Consider the following 13873-nt stretch of genomic DNA (forward strand, 5'->3'; position numbering starts at 1 on the left):
CAATTTCTTTGAAAAGAAAAATAGCACAATGATTAAAATGTGCAAATATATCTAAACTCGCACGCATGAGAAAACTGAAAAAAAAAGAATATGCCCAAGCACGCCGTACAGATGGTTAACCATGCATCGAAACTCAAACGTGCGTCCACGGGCGGCCGATCACGTCTCAGTCAAAACCAAAGTTTCGCTCACCGGGAAAATACTGGCCCCGGCGAATCCGTTCCCGCCATTGCCACGTTGACGCTGTTCGCCGACAACACCTTCCACGGCTCGCCGTTGCCGCTAGAACTTCAGCTCGAAATGCGGCGGGAAACTCGATGCGCAGTCTCTGCCAGCGCTCCGTCACCCGGGCCTGCTCTTGCGCCCGGACGTCTGCATCGGCCCGGCGAACACGAATTCTCACACGGATCAGCTGTCAGCGGCCTAACGACGTTGTCTCTCCTGTTCGGTCGTTCGCACGATCGGCGCCCTCTCCACGTGGAAGGTGTAAGTTGAAACTACGGCACGCAGGTCGGCGGCATGCACGGCTGCAAAGGGATGAACGCCGTCTAAACTGCTTGGCTTTGAAAAAGGAAAAAGGAAGAAAAAAAGCGCTGTCCCGTTACTGCCTCTCTTAAACGAGGGCACCTCCACAGTTAAGCGCAGGGAAGGGGGGGATGGGAATGAAAAAGACAGAAGAGAAGAGGTAAGAGTAGAGTGGTGAAAAGCATTCGCACCGCATCACATAGCGTGCGTCCGAAACCGCTGCGATGATCCGCGACCATCAGGAAAAGCCGCCGGGAAGGCCGGAGAATTAATTCACCGAAAAAGAAGAGGATGAGCCTAAGAGGCGCATAAAATGATCAGCGAACACACTCGCGTGACCACAAAGGGGAAGCACGAGAGAGGGGAAAAAAAAGACGAATGTTTTCAGTTCAACGAGAGCAAAAAAAAAAAAAAAGTTGAACGCACTCTTGGGAGAACGCGCGTGGGCACACAGAACAGGGACGAAAGAGGGGAACAAAAAAAAAAAAGAAACATTGTTCCAGTTCAACGATAAGGAAGGGAGAAAAAAAATAAAACGATTGAACTTACAGATTAGTGTCCTGTTGACCTTGCTGAAATAATCCAGTGAGGCACAGAACACTGCAAGGGCAGATAGCCCGAACACGAAAGAGAAGGAAAAAAAAAAGTTCAGTTCAGCCAAAAGAAAGGAGGGAAAGAAAAAAAAAAGAAGACTGACCGCACACGCGTGCCATGGGTACGGTGTTCTGTGTAAGTACGGCACAGAGAATGACGTCACTACAGCGGCTCCGCCAATGACACACGCGCCTGGGTGCGATGAGAGAGCGACAGAATTGACGGCGCAGGCAATGGAGGTCGTTATCGGTACTCGTGGCGAGAGGTTTTCTGTTTTGCCTAGCCATGTGCATAGATAACGTTGATGCTTGGGCGAGTTGGTACGACGTGATTCACATAAAAAACAGCGCGCCTATAACGAGGGACATAGAGATAGATTTTCTTCCGAACGTTTGCACACGTGATGTTCATGGCGCGTTATCACGATGACTACTCGGTTGTTAGGTGAATTCCGTTTGCTTCGATTTGTCATTTCTGTTATTTGTCAGATACTGTTCAAGTATATATTACGCGGTTCCAGCAAATAAATCTTCTTGTAAGTCAGTGCCGCTGTCTGTCTCCTTCTTTTCTATAGTCCCTCGTTATTGGCGCTGCTTTTTATGTGAATAATGTGCATAGAGCTTTCGCTCTAATTATAGACGGTCCAATGTCACTGTACATTCCGAGAGGCACCTTGTTGCACTCTGCAACACTTGCTGGAGTATTTCGAGCTATCGTGAACCACGAATTCACCCAGTCAACCATCTTCATTTGCCTGGAGGAAGAGTGTATTCCTGCTAATTTCATATTATCTTGTTCCGCAGGTCCGAAGGAGCCCACTACCACGATGGCTCTAATTACTATAATTACCACTACTACAACTACCACCACTACAACTACTACAACCACCACCACAACTACCACTACAACCACAACAACCACCACCACAACAACCACCACCACAACTACCACCACCACAACTACCACAACCACTACAACCACCACCACAACTACTACAACCACAACTACCAGCACTTCGACCACCAGCACTTCTACCACCACCACTACTACTACTACAAGTACCAGCACCATAACTTCAACCACGACCCCCGGTTTTACAACCACTACTCGTAAGTAAATTTGTGCTTTCGCTTCAAAACGAGGATTCGTCTCTTTCGTTAAATTAAATATTCGCAGGTGTCGTCAATTGAGCGCCGAGGTGTTTAGTCTTAATAATCAGAAACCAAATGCTAAGTGCCATGTAACGACTTACGCTGAGCCTAGTCTCACATACATTGCCACAAGGTCATGACGTTGGCCAACAAACAGTCGGCATGCTCAAGGCGCTAATTTGTGCTCAATCTGTGTCTGGGTGCCTAATTTGTGCCTGCGTGCGCTAATTTGTGTCTATAGGTTGAAAAATTCGGGCGAACTTGTGCCCGAAGTATAACAAAGTACAAGCAATACGCTCTGTACGTTGATAACAATAGGCACTCTTGTCGGTCTTCGGCGATTCGATCTGCGTTTAGGCGAATCGGCATTTATACGCGTGACATGGAAAATTCCAGGTAAATTGTTGGTGCCCGCGTTAGTTCCGCATTAACTTTACTGTTTGTGGGCTCGAGCTCATTACAGTGTGGCAGCTTGGGCAAGTTGGTATGGCATGACGATAGTCATAGCACGAGAACAAAACAAAACAATGACCCAGAGACAAGAAGGACCTTCGTGTGCTTCTTGTCTCTGTGTCGTCGTTTTGTTCTCGCGCTATAAATATCCTCATTACAGTATTCTAAAATGATCCGGAAGGTACTCAGACACTCGAGTGCAGTTTACTGGCTATACAAAAATATATAAAGAAATCGCTCGTGGAATGGCCCCTTCGGAAAAAGCATCAGCTCAATGCTTCAAAGAATACACGGAACGAGAAAAATATGCACACAAAAAGAGCAATAATAAACGGAAGAGTGGAGTCCTCAGGTTCAATGACAAGGACAACTTTGGTCGTGTGCAGCGCCTGATTAATAAGTATAATAAATAGTAATTACATCCGGGACAACCTCGTAATCCAGCAGGCCAAAAACGTCGAAGTGTACCTTGCGTGACCTGCAGTAACGTTGTAGAAGTTTCTCGCCGAGTCCACGTCAATGCATCAGTGTCCACGCCCCAAGAAAGTCTTCGGGGTGGTATTCCATGTTTCGTCGTCGAAGATTGTACAGGTGGCTGTTGACTCTCTGCTGGTTTTTACGTGATACAAAGGTGGGCTAGCTGTCCAGCTTCATCTGCACCTGGCATCTGTAGAATTCTTGGAAATGTCAAGAAACCGTTCTGGTTTTGCGATTAGCTGAGATTTGATCTGTCCTCACTTTGCTTCGTGAGACTCGCATGGACGCCAAAGGCTGGATGGACACATTCGTTGAAGGGTGCACGGTTGCTTTACAATTAGCTATTAGCAATTTTCGGCGGCGGCGTAATTTCGAATGAGTCGCATCTGCAAATTACGTCATAGACACTCGACGATAAAGCATGCATCTGCGCCCGAAAATTGTGCGTGCCCCGAAGTGCCAAAAGACGTCGATGACGTCGTACAGTAACCAGGTATTCCGTAAACTCTCTTGCGTATACTGGAATACCATGTGTGCTATAGGAACCCGTCATTTTATAGAGGATTGGCGGGGTTATTCAAATTCTAGCTGTTTATCGAACTTTTATTGCACCGACTGATGATTGATTGATTCATTGACTTATTCATTGTTTCTTTGACTGATGCATTCGTTCATTGATTAGTTCATTGATTTATTGACACATTGATTGATTGAATAATTCATTCATTGGTTGATTAATTTATTTATTGAATAGTTGATTGATTAACTGATTGATTGATTGATTGATTGATTGATTGATTGCGCTACTTTCTGGTTCCTGAAACAGCAAGGCCCGCCAAGCTGGTGTATCCACTCGTCTGCACTGTGAGCACGATCTACAGTGCGAACAACCACCTGCCCCGCGACGGCCTGTGCGGATACCTATTCTACGATTCCCTCTACAAGGGCGGCGCCAACTCTCTCGCGGGGACGCTGAGCCGCGACGTGGACGCATTCGCCGACCGTGCAAAACACAACACCTTCACCGAGTTCGGGATGTCGTTCGCCATCGAGTGAGTGAAGGGGTGATGGTGTTGCACGAATGAACGCCGCTCTGCCGCCATTATACCGGAGGCTATCAAAAGGGCAGACGCTGTCGTTAGGGGAAATGAGAAATAATTGCTCATTGCACCATAAAGGGCTAGCACTGATTGGCGACGCTCGAATAATAGCCGTCATTAACGACAGGATCCAGCAAACCTGCGCTCTCCAGGTCGCATGCGGCCCGCGGTGCAGTGTTATGCGGCATCGTGCACGGCGTGTCCCCTCACCCGCTTCACTTGACACTCCTATAGTGTGAAGGCCAACATGGCAGTCCCCCCTACTCCCTTCACTTGTCACTCCTATAGTGTGAAGGCCAACATGGCAGTATCCTTACTCCCTTCACTTGTCACTCCTAGTGTGAAGGCCAACACGGCAGTCCCCCCACTCCCTTCATTTGTCACTCCTATAGTGTGAAGGCCAACATGGCACTATATAGGTCATTGCGAAGGCCGCCACTGTTCATGTTTTATTTGACGCTGAGAGTACTTATTCACGTTTTTATTGCAGCAATGCCAACCTGCTGGCCGAGTACACTACCCAGGCATTCCAGAGGGGGCTTGACACTCTCGTGCAGAAGCAGGTTATCCATTACGGTGTTCTGGACCTGCATCTTCAGATGACCACCAACGACACGGTCGCCCAGGCGTTAACAATATTGAAGGTAGATGTGTGACACTTCCACACCCACGCACGCATGCAGATAGATAGATAGATAGATAGATAGATAGATAGATAGATAGATAGATAGATAGATAGATAGATAGATAGATAGATAGATAGATAGATAGATAGATAGATAGATAGATAGATAGATAGATAGATAGATAGATAGATAGATAGATAGATAGATAGATAGATAGATAGATCGTTATCTCCTAGGCCCCTTGAATTCGATTGTTTCATGTGTTTCAGCTCATTATTTTTTTACTTGACCGCAAGTGAGTGTCAATCACTGATTCAATGGGGGTCACACCTATGAGGAGTCACAACTGTATAATGATAGACTACATATGTAGAAAAAAACAACTTGAACACTTGCAAGAACGCTTCCTTTTCGTTGTTCCGCGCCAGCGAGTCAACGACCACATTGCCACGACAGCGGGCACCAGGACGCGGCAGTCCCTAATGGCCATGGGCATCTCCCTTGATGACTCTGCGAGACGCAACTACATCGTACGCCTGATGAAGTGAGTTTTCGCGGGATATTCTTCCAAGCAATGAACCTTATATCTCAGGAGTGAAAAAAAAAAACGGCTACCAAAAGTCACGTGACCAAGTGGTGGCGTGAAATGATGACGTCGCAATGACGTCATTATATAACATTGTGGCCTCGCAGAAGATGATCCAATCCCAAACGTAGTGCAATACCGGGTAGGGCACAGAATGCTTCACAAACCTTTGAGGTGTAGGATTTCAACCAAGCTCTCCTAAGCACTGCAAACCTCAGTTACATCAACGTCTTGATGGAAACTGGAAACTGAAGATAGATAGATAGATAGATAGATAGATAGATAGATAGATAGATAGATAGATAGATAGATAGATAGATAGATAGATAGATAGATAGATAGATAGATAGATAGATAGATAGATAGATAGATAGATAGATAGATAGATAGATAGATAGATAGATAGATAGATAGATAGATAGATAGATAGATAGATAGATAGATAGATAGATAGATAGATAGATAGATAGATAGATAGATAGATAGATAGATAGATAGATAGATAGATAGATAGATATCAATTACTATATGCAATTGATATCAATATGCTATATCCGTTCACAAAACTTGATATAGCATAACCTAGCAAAACTATAAAACAATCTTAGCAAAGCTGTCAACAAAAGAAGATGCAGTTCAACTGTGCCTTTAGCGTTGCTACAGTAACTCCATGCAAAGCTAGCTGCTGTCGCTTTTTTATGTTTTTTATGTGCATACTTGTATTCAGGCGCATATACCAACGTACGCACAACAAACATACATACACTATGGTTCAGCCACCTATTCCTAATCCCCCCCCCCCCAAATTTTTCGCTACGCTACTTAACCGGGATGATCGCGTCATGGTGATTGCTCACAGGGGGCTGAAGGAACAAAATGCAACGGTACTATATGCAACAAGGGTGGCTTTCTGCAACCTAGGATATTGATTGATATGTGGGGTTTAACGTCCCAAAACCACCATATGATTATGAGAGACGCCGGATTGGAGGGCTCCGGAAATTTCGACCACTTGGGGTTCTTTAACGTGCAACGAAATCTGAACACATGGGCCAATTACATTTCCATCTCCATCGGCAACGCAGCCGTCGCAGCCGGGACTCTAACCCGCGACCTGCGGGTCAGCAGCCGAGTACCTTAGCCACTAGACCACCATGGCGGGGCGTGCGATCTAGGATACATTGCCAATTTGAACCAATCTGTGACGATTTATTATTCTTTTTTTTCAGGACAATCTTCAAGCCGCACCTGTTTATATCGATGGCACACATCCCGTACCGAGATGCTGACATGCCCGACTGCTTGATTCTGCCATCGTCCGTCCACCATTACCCGCCGGGTGTAACAGCGACATACGGTCACACCATGGTACAAAACCCACTTTATACGTGAACCAAACTGTGCAGTATACATACAGCCCACTTTATACGCAAAACAGTACAGTATACTGGAAATAATATCCGCTATAGTGCATATTGTTTCCAGTATACTGTACCAGGCACCGGATTTTTTTCGTTAATGACAATAAGGTAGCCATAAATATATTTGTAATTCTGTGAGTTCTAACCTAATTATATCAGCAAGTCAATGAGGCAGATGTGCACCTGTATCCACAGCTTTATATTACAGTACGTTTCCACCCCTTGGATGTACACCGACAAAGCTTATAGACTGTTGCCTGGCCCTTCTATAAGCCGAAACAAGACTGCCGCTTGTTTATATCCCCCCCCCCTTTTTTTTTCGTCTCGCTCGCAAGAACGACTCTCTGGCGTTGCTGCAATACCTAGAAGACGAGCAAGTCTTCACGTCCATGGCCGTCGGTCTCACCATGAAGGGCCACCGCTACAAGCCTCGCGACTCCTCGTCGCCTGACAGCTACGGTCTCTTCAAGAAGTGCGCCACAACCCGTCGCTCGCAGGACTTCGCGCCAGCTGAGGTAAAGGCCGCTTTGGCCCGCCGTGGTGGTCTAGTGGCTAAGACACTCGGCTGCTGACCCGCGCTGTCACGGGATCGAATCCCGGCTGCGGCGGCTGCATTTCCGATGGAGGCGGAAATGCTGTAGGCCCGTGTGCTCGGATTTGGGTGCACGTTAAAGAACCCCAGGTGGTCGAAATTGCCGGAGCCCTCCACTATGCGGTTCCTCTCATAATCATATGGTGGTTTTTCGGACGTTAAACCCCACATGTCAATCAATCAATCGGGTATAGGCCGCTTTAGGGTTTGCACTATTCTCGAATAAAAACGAAGGAAGAAAAAAAAAAGCATGTCGGCTTCGGCCACACCCGTCGCCCTCTGTTCACGAGGCATGAGATGATCTTAGTTGGTCCGGTTTGAGGAAAACCGCAGTTTACCGGATCTGAACTGCGCACGTGCATGCCCCACTGGCCAACGTTTAGGACACACTCGAACACCCGACATGCAAGCCAGTGGCATCGTCTTGCGCTTTCTGCTGCCACGTTATAGCTGCGAACTTTTAATATCATCGGCACTCCTAACTTAGTCTCCCCTTCGTTTGTTTGTGGCGAGTATGCGTCGTTGCCTAATGTAAATACTGCGCATATGGTGAGTCAGTGTGCGTCGTAGATAGATAGATAGATAGATAGATAGATGGATAGATAGATAGATAGATAGATAGATAGATAGATAGATAGATAGATAGATAGATAGATAGATAGATAGATAGATAGATAGATAGATAGATAGATAGATAGATAGATAGATAGATAGATAGATAGATAGATAGATAGATAGATAGATAGATAGATAGATAGATAGATAGATAGAAACGCTCGGAGTCGCCAAAGTTCGCTAAGAAATGCTTCGCAGTTAATAACGACTTGCACGTTAGTTAAGATTCCCATCACACTGTTTTGGCGACTTCCGGACACTTTGTTTTACTGATATATACCATAATTGGTATAGCATGAATTGAGGGCCGTGACGAAGATACATGACTGGTCAAGCATTGTTCCTACCAGATTTTACAGATTTATGTGCGACAAATGCATGCCATGGCAGGAATAACTTTATTGGCTTCAACGAGAAAGGAGGCAAGGTATGCAGCTCCTGCTTGGTTGCTACGCATTACATCGATCACCGGAGTGGGTAGAATCCATCAGATTTTTTTGTTGTTGTTTTCAGATCAACCATTCGACTGGACGGGAGGATGGGGGGGGGGGGAAGGGGATCTGTGTTGAAACGATTGCTTTGTTTGATTTTCGATGTGATTCTTTCAACTGCAAGTTCATTCGTTCTATGATGGCATTCTTTCTCAGTGAGAGTCATTGGTCGAGTCACCTCAAAGGAGCTATATTTTTTTCGCATTTAAGGGTTGCCCAGCAGGAGACCCTTACAGCGTGATGGCCAGAAACTACGAGTACAACGCCACACTTTTTGCTGGGTTCACCTTCGACAGGATGCAGGAGGTAGTGATGGTCTTCGACAGCACGAAAGGAATGAAAAACAAGGTGTGTACAGAGCAAGGCCGGCGCTCTAGGAAGTTTAGAATGTTGGGTAGGGATACACAAATTCTTTTAGGTGCGAAGCAGCTCTTTGACTAACCTGTGAAACGCTGTCCCTCCGTACGAACGCGTCGCACTCCGCAGGTGTTGGCGCGATGCCAAGTAGGTCACATCTCTGCTGCGCGTTGACGTCACGCTACCCTTGCAGAGCGCGTGACGTCACTCTCTACCTCACCTGCCACGCGGTCGCCGCGGCACCCGCAACGCCTGCCTCGACCGCCGCTCGGTATACACCGCCGACTCGTCGGTTCACGCGCAATAGGCCTGACGCGCGCCTAACGTACGCGTTGAACCATGTCTGTATGTGTCACATACAAGACATACGCCAGCCATCGCTTCAAACGAATCTTGGAGCACTCAGCGCAGAACCGCGTTAACGTCATTAACCCCGTGACGCCATCCGTGCGCAACGCTGGTGCTTCGCATCCCACTAGGGTCCCCTTCGAGGAGATGGTTCAAGTTTTTGTTTTCCAGAAAACTATTATTTCCACTCATAGTGTGTTTTTATGTAGGCGCTCACACGGGAATCACGCAGGACCAGCGCTGACTGCAAACTGCTTGGTTCATTCTAAGGGGAGTGCATATACATAGAAGCAGACAACATGGAGGAAGTGAACGTATCAAATATTTTGGCGGCGCCTACGTCTAGCGGCACGCTATCGTTTTGTCACAAGAGATTAGTTTTGTAGATAGCTGCATGCACTCCTTGTCTGTTAGATTAATCGTGGGCGCGCCGATGCATAAGGAGTTTTTTTCTCGAAATGGGCCAAATCTGAAACCAGAACTATCTCAAATAGCTTCATTCAGAACATATATACCATCTACTTTCCTATAAAAGGTAATAATAAATTACTAATAATAACTAGCTATTTATTATTATTGTTTTAGAGGAAGGTTGAGAGTATATGTGTGTCCATGGAGCTTTACTTGAGCTTGTTCCAGTTTTGGACTTGGGCCATTTTGCTGAAAAGCTTTTCGCATGTTTCATATTTGCATTTCATCGCGAAAGCCTCATAAATTTCGCGTGTCGTCTGCTTGTGCGCGCAGCATCCGGCTGTTCCGAAAATGTGGCACGCATCCACTTTTAGCACAGCGAAGAGCCAAATTACTATCATTTCTTCTCTTGACATTGTTAGTGTGCTCGCTCAAGGTATCACGAGGAATTGACGAGGCTTTCACGATGCAGCGCAAAAATGAAACACGTGTCAGTGCGCTCTCGATTGATCTAACAGACAAGGAGTGCGGCTATCGACAAAGCTAATCTCGTATATGATAAAACAATGTCGCGGGCGCGCAGGAATAATTGATATGTTTCCTCCATTCCCCGTGTTTTCCGTTTCAAAGTATATGTACGCCCCCTTGCAATAAACCAAGCAGTTGGCAGTCAGCGTTGGTTCTGTGTACAGTGTCAACTTTTTAAGAAAGGGAACACGGGAGCGCGTGGCCTGCGCGCTCCGGCGGCTGCTGGCAGTGCGTTCAAGCGGGAGCGAGAGCAACCACACTTTCTTGTCGCGTCATCTCGCGGCAAGGAAAACAACCATTCGTTGCTGATATGGAACCGGCGGCAAGATTGCGACAGCCCCTCCCCCTTCAAGGCGATTACGCGAGATCTGGTAATCGCCTTGAATGGGAAGTGGTTGCAAGCTTGCCGTTCTATATCAGCAACGAATGGTTCATTTGCTCGCCGCGAGATGACGCCAAAAGAGACTGTGGTTGCTCTCGCTCCCGCTTGAACGCGCTGCCAGCAGCCGCCGGAGCGCGCAGGCGACGCTTCGCCGTGTTCCCTTTCTTAAAATTGACACTGTACATTCTTGGCCCTTGGTACTTAGTGCACTTTTTTAAACTACGTACTAGCTGCAGCTCACATCCACTCTTTTTTAAGTTCACCTTCGTGTCAACCGAGGCCGAAGCTTGACGGAACGTGTGAGTTTGTGTGTTACAGTATATAACACTTCTGGTTAGAACAGATGAACACTGGTCTGGTGCTCGCCTGCTGACTGGTCACGGGATCGAATCCTGGCAGCGGCGGCGGCATTTCGTTGCCGGCGAAACGCTCGATGTCTGAGCAATGCGATATACGTTCGGCATGATTTGGTCCAAATACATACATGGTCCAATATATATATATATATACTTTTTAAATGTACGTATATATTTGGACATGGTCCAAATACATGCGGAACCCTCCACTGCGACGTCCCTCGTAATCGCATCGTAGTATGGGGACGCTAACTTCAGATTTTCTAACTATGCCCTCGACCGAATTCGACCGCCTCAAACGAGATCGAACCCGTGACATTCAGGCCAGCACCGTAAACGAGCGCATTGTCTTTCACGGTGTCTGCACCAGAAATGGCCACACGAGACGACGGCGATCCGCGTGCAGTTCTGCGACCTGAAGCAGCACTACCTGAACCTGAGCTACGGCGTCGCCGCATACGACGTCCTGTACGACTCGGTCCAGCATCCGTGCACGTCACTGGGCATCAGCGGCCCGTACAGCCGGGTCGACTTCCTGACGAGACTGCGAGACTTCCTCGCGCAAAACTACACCGGAGCCGCCAGCAAGGCCGGTTGCAACCGGGTCACATGATGTCCCCGCTGCACCGTCGCGATTCGTGTATTGGTCCATATACACTGGTGCGTTGCACGGCAGCGTGGCCACGATTGCATTCACAGCTTGCACGTATGGTTCAGGGACACTCGTTGTCAACGTCCCGGAGCTCAAACGTGATACGGCTGCACGGATGACGTCCGGGTGGTGGTGGTGGTGGTGAAAACATTTAATAACCATTAAATGGTTACAGAGAGGTGATTGGGTTGGGGCCTTATTGGCCTCCTACCCTCACAGCACTAGGTGGAACCCCTATTCCGGGGCTCCATTGGCAAGCAACGCCGCCCGCGCACGTTGAACCAGAGCCTCTTGGGCCTTCAGGTCTTGACAGCCGAGCAGGGCCGCCTCCCAGTCCTCTCTCGCGGGATTGGGGTAGATTAACGCGTCGCGGTTAACTGTGCTACAATGTCATAACGATGCCGCTGGAACGTATACCATATATGTGCGTCTAACAAAAGAACCCGTAAGCCACTTACAGCACAGCGTTAGGTGTGATATCAATAGCTCGGCCGCGAGTATTTCTATACTCTAACATGACCGTTTCAGTGACGTCAGTGCCAGCCATCGATTGTCATGTGTATCGCTTCATACCGGGAGTCGCAAACATGTGGCCCACAAAGTGCACGATACTGCATGTCTTCATCCCACATTTTTGTAATTTTGCTATTAAGAATGTTTGTGAGCTGCACAGGCATGACTGGTACGAACCATTTTCTTTTTTTTTTTTTTGAGGCACCCTTGTTATCATCATGTATTGATATGTACACGTGAAACAACAATTCTGTATATCGGGATAGGCGTCCAGATTGCAGTCATTTCAAGATCGGTGTCGGCATTTTGTTGGAATCATGACTCCAAATATAGTTCAGAAATCGCTCGAGTATGAGATTAGCAAATGCTTCTTTTTTATATATATCGCAACGTTTACAGACAACTTGTATAAACTGGCTGGCTGCGGTGAGCACTTCTTCTCTATGTAGTCACTGTACACGACTCTTAAAAGTGTACTGACACGGGGTCGAGATAGCTTGCGGGATTTGATCGTTGTGAACGTGCGTATATCATCTGCAAAATATCAACAGCGAACAAAGCTTGGAAAGTATTAAATTCGAGGCATTTCTTAGCGAACTTCGGCGACTTTGAGCGTATCTATCTACCTATCTAGCCGCTTACGTTTGGGTGCTCTCGTGGTCACCCCCTTAACTTGCCGTGAACCAAAATTAGCAAGAGAGGGTAAGATGGTTTGGCAAATGTGACGTGCTGGTCAAGACATGAGTAATGTCACAATCACGTCGTGTACGTCGTCAAACATTTCGCACCAAACAGTGGCACATACCCACAGGCAGGTATGTGCCGCTGGTATGCGGGTATGTGCAACAAGTGATTGACACTACCCAGAAACGACTGGAACACACATGGGCAATTTTAACGCGTGATCTTTAAGCAATACCCGACATCGGTAGCGTCGACCCAACGAATGCATAGAATAAATGTCAGGGTTAAGAAAAACCTGACAGAGGCAGTGTTGAACTCTCGACAAATGCAAATAATAAATAGCAGGGTCGCAGCAGGAAGGAATCGAACCCAAGCATTCTGTGTGGCAGTCAAGGATTCTACCACAGAGCTAAGCCAGGTCTCAGAACTACTTTTGAAATAGACCCTAATCTTCGCGAAACAGTGTTTACAGTGCTGCCTACCCAGTTTTATAAACATTACATATGTACTCCTTTGATACAGCCGTCACGTCGGGTTAAGACGGGTGGCACTGTGGTAGAACACTTGCACTGGTAGAACAGTCCAAGATAATGGAGCGGAACTTTTCAAAGCATTGGGGTTTAGGGACAGTGAAGGCAAAATGGAATTTAGACGGGTAGAAATAACCAGGAGGAGGCTAACTGATTGGTGGCTACAATCAAGGCGTGAGTGAAATTCAATCCTTAAGCACATAGAGATAGTACTTAACTCTATGGCTAGGTGGCGCGAACCACTACCCGATCTAAAGGGCGCAGCCGGATACACCCATGCATCCACCTTTCGTTTGCTACGCAAACAAACCAGGTTAGATCCTCAGTCAGCAGCCATAATTTTATTATTTGTTTCAGTATTTGCATTTTTCGGGATTTTTCGGTGACGCACGAGAGGGTGATTTTTTCGCTCACAACCGCCGACACCAACAGAATTTTCGTGAAATGAGCTCTTTAACGCATCGCGTTAACATTTATCGGG

The 13873-nt window shown here is 47.0% G+C and overlaps 1 protein-coding gene across 4 annotated transcripts in view; it reads right to left on the reverse strand.

Annotated features, from left to right (window-relative positions):
• Window positions 1-1369, reverse strand: part of LOC142767363 (uncharacterized) — a 56105-nt gene extending 54736 nt beyond the window's left edge. For 3 of the 4 annotated variants that reach the window (XR_012884836.1, XR_012884834.1, XR_012884837.1), the window contains exons 1-2: window positions 1075-1369; window positions 193-527 (exon numbers count right to left, since the gene is read on the reverse strand). The gene's annotated coding sequence lies outside the window, so the exon portion shown is untranslated. Of the gene's footprint in view, window positions 1-192; window positions 528-716; window positions 919-1074 lie in introns of those variants that run through there. The other variant, XR_012884835.1, reaches the window with a different exon arrangement.
• Window positions 1370-13873: the final 12504 nt, after the last annotated feature.

The sequence above is a fragment of the Rhipicephalus microplus genome, chromosome 7 (genome assembly GCF_043290135.1).
Source record: "Rhipicephalus microplus isolate Deutch F79 chromosome 7, USDA_Rmic, whole genome shotgun sequence".
NCBI classification, from domain to species: Eukaryota; Metazoa; Arthropoda; class Arachnida; order Ixodida; family Ixodidae; genus Rhipicephalus; species Rhipicephalus microplus.